The following is a 3,791-nucleotide window of genomic DNA, read 5'->3' on the forward strand; positions in this document are numbered from 1 at the left end:
CGCCAAACTGGGTCATCAGCTGGTGTGGATGCTGTGTGATGTCCCCGCCTCGCCCAAAAACAGACAGGACACCATATTATGTGATTAAATGAGTACAATTTATAAAGGTTACTATAACTAAGTGATTAATAATGATACAGTACATATGAAGGAAAAGAAAATAACAAAAAGGCGCCAAACTTATCAAAGTCCAAACCACTTTGTGCACAACCGTTGGAGCTCAATTTCTGAAGTCTTCTGGCCACCATTCGATCCTCTCCGAACTCCTCGACTCGCAGCTCAGGACCACCCGAAGTGGTCAACCAAGCACATCTATCCTCGTCTCCTCTCCTCGGGGTACCTCCTGGCTTCGGACCCCCGCTTGGGGTCCGTTCCTCGCCCAGTTTACAGCATCGCGTCCTCTCTCTCTCACCCCCTCGCATCCATCTCCCCAAAAGCCCGTCAACAAAAGCTTACAGACTCAGAAGAAAGAATATTAATCCCCATTTGGTTTACAAAGGAATACAATTCTCGTTCTCAGTAAACTTTAACTCAAACAAGCTTCCAGCACTCCCTCGCAACAAAGAAGCATTCCTGCTTTTAACAAAACAAAGAAGCCCTTTTGATTAACATACGCAGTAACAAAGGAAAAGAAGAAAGCTCCTTTACAATGCCATCAGGTTGGAGGCTACCCAGCTGGTATATAAGGTGTTGTTCCTCCAACCTGAGTGTGGCTTCATCTTGACGGTAGAGGAGGCCGTGGATAGACATATCAGAATGGGAATGGGACGTGGAATTAAAATGTGTGGCCACTGGGAGATCCTGCTTTTTCTGGCGGACCGAGCATAGGTGTTCAAACGTCGACACTGCTTCTCCTCTAGATGCTGCCTGGCCTGCTGTGTTCCACCAACATTTTGTGTGTGTTGTTGCTTGAATTTCCAGCATCTGCAGATTTCCTCGTGTTTGCTTTTCAGATTAGAGAGGTGCTGTATTAGTCTGGCAAACTGACCTCTACCTGGCTGAAGCCCAGCGCCAATTCTCAGTCACCTCCTCTTACTCGCCCCTCGAACAGGACCCCGCTGAGAAACACCAAGCGTTGTCTCCCACACCATCACCAACCATATTGACTCTAGGATCTCCCACTCACCACCACCCAAACCTCAACCTGCACCTCCCGTTTCTACCTCCTACCCAAGATCCACAAACCTGCTTGTCCAGGTAGACCCATTGGTACAGCTTGTTCTTGCCCCACTGAACTCATATCGGCATACACCACTACTCCGTTTCATCCTCCCTGCTTCAGTCCCTTCCTACCTACATCCGCGTCACCTCACAAGTTCAATGACTTCAAGCTCCCTAGCCCTGGTCGTCTCATTTTCACTATGGATGTCCGGTCCCTACACACCTCCATCCCCTCAGCCTTAAAGCCCTCCGCTTCTTCCTGGACACCAGACCCAACCTGTTCCTCTCCACCACCCCTCTCCTCCGTCTGGCCGAACTCTTCCTCACCCTCAACAAATCCTCCTTTGGCTCCTCCCGCTTCCTTCAAACTAAAAGGTGTAGCCACGAGCGCTGGCGTAGGTCCCAGCTAAGCCTGCCTTTTCATCGGCTACATTCCAAGCCTACACTGGTATCACTCCCCGAATTCTCCTACACTACATCGACGACTGATAGGAGCCGCTTCCTGCACCCGCGCCAAGCTCGTTGACTTCGTCGACTTTGCCTTCAACTTCCACCCTGCCCTCAAATTTACCCCTCTGCCTCCCTGTCTAGATCTCTGGAGACAGCTTATCTACTGATATATTTTATAAACCCACTGATTCTCACAGCTACCTGGACGATACTCTTCCCACCGTTACTTGTGAAAATGCCATCCCCCTCTCTCAGTTCCTCCGTCACCACCGCATCTGCTCTTGGGATGAGGCTTTTCATTCCAGGACGAAGGAGCTGTCCCCCTTCTTCAAAGAAAGGGGCTTCCCTTCCTCCACCATGCCCTCAGCCACAACCCTTCCATTTCACGCACGTCTTGCTCTTACCCCATCCTCATGCCACCCCTCCAGGGAGAGAGTTCCTCGTCCTCACCTACCACCCTACGAGCCTCCACATCCAGCACATAATTCTCTGTAACTTCCACCATCTCCAGCGGGATCCCTCCACCAAGCACATTGTTCCCTCCCTCCACTTCCCGTAGGGATCGCTCCCTGCACGACTCCCTTGTTCATTTGTCCGTCCCCACTGATCTCCCTCCTGGCACTTATCCTTGCAAGTGGAACAAGTGCTACACTTGCCCCTCCACCTCCTCCCTCACTACCACTCAGGGCCCAGACAGTCACCTGTGAGCCTGTTGGGGTCGACTATCTGGTGTGGCCCCCTGTACATCGGTGAGACCCGATATGGATTGGGAGATCACTTCTGCCTGAAAAAGTGGCATCTCCTGGTGGTCACCAATTTCAATTCAACTTCCCATCCCCATTCAGACATGTCAGTCATGGCCTCCTCTACTGCCACCAACCTTCCCCTTCACCGTTTGCCATCCCCATTTCCCTCTCTCACCTTACCTCCTTGCCTGCCCATCACCTCTCTCTGGTGCTCATCCCCCTTCCCCTTCTTCCATGGCCTCTTGTCCTCTCCTGTCAGATTCCCCCTTTGTCTCTCCCACCAATCCACCCCCACCCCTTCTATCACCTACCACCTGCTACTTCTTCCTCTCTTCCCCCCACCTTCTTGCTCTGACTTCTCCTCTCTCGTTTCCAGCCTGGTTGAAGGGCCTCGGCACGAAACGTCGACTGTTTCCGTTGTTCCTCTCCGCGCCTCGTGGAGCATCGGACGACAACCTTGCCGTTTCTTTAGCATCTGCCTGTTTTTCTCCTACGAGGCCGAGTCGCTAGCTCGACGCTCAAGCCAGTACGGATGGAAGGCTCGCGAGGAGCTGGCCGGACCGGAACCGGGGACCACTCGTCTCGAATTCCGCTATGGATGCCCCCGCACCACCGGCCAGCATGGACGCTGAGTTCCTCTAGCATTTAGTGAATGCCACAGTGATTACCATGGCCAGACTTTGTACTCCTCACTCTGAATTGGCTCCCTTCCCCGGCACTGTGGCAACATTTTCGGATGTTTATAGTAAAATCCGTCCTTTGTTTATAGAATAACCTTGTTTACTCCTCCATCGCTCAATGCAACAGCTTCCCCACTCCCACTCCCTGCAGCTGAAGCCCCTCGCGGCTGGGCGCATTCGAACAATTCTCCTGCGCAGCAACTCCAGGGTCCTTGGCATTCATCTGCAAGCGCAGGTTCAGGAGATGAGGCCAGGATGTTGGCTACTGAGGATGATGCAACCTTCCAACCGACCTTCTGGGGCAAATCTGTGAAATTCTAGTCCCAGCCGGGGAAGATCTGTCCCAGCTTGTCCTCCTTCCCCTCCTCCCCACCTCCTCCTCTTCTCCCTTCCTTTCCACTACTGGCGTAGGGTCTCATCCAGAAACGGCTACTCTTTATTTCCCTCCATAGATGCTCCTATTGTGTCCCCCCCCCCCCCCCCGAATCACCCAATTGAGCAAGGGGACAGATTTATTTGCTCAGCCTTGGAAAGTTGTTTAGCCAACTAAACAGTTGTGAGCCGCGAAATGCACACCGCGCTCCCTATTCACACGAACACGAAATCTCCCGTTACAACGGGCGCGCGGTCCCTCGCTATCTTTCACACACAAAATCCTGGAGGAGCTCAGCAGTCGGGCAGCATCTGTGGAGAGGAGCAGTCAACAGTCCACACTTTGGGCCGAGGCCCCTCATCGGGTCTGGAAAGGAAGGGG

This window comes from Hypanus sabinus, assembly GCF_030144855.1.
Source record: "Hypanus sabinus isolate sHypSab1 chromosome X1 unlocalized genomic scaffold, sHypSab1.hap1 SUPER_X1_unloc_15, whole genome shotgun sequence".
NCBI classification, from domain to species: Eukaryota; Metazoa; Chordata; class Chondrichthyes; order Myliobatiformes; family Dasyatidae; genus Hypanus; species Hypanus sabinus.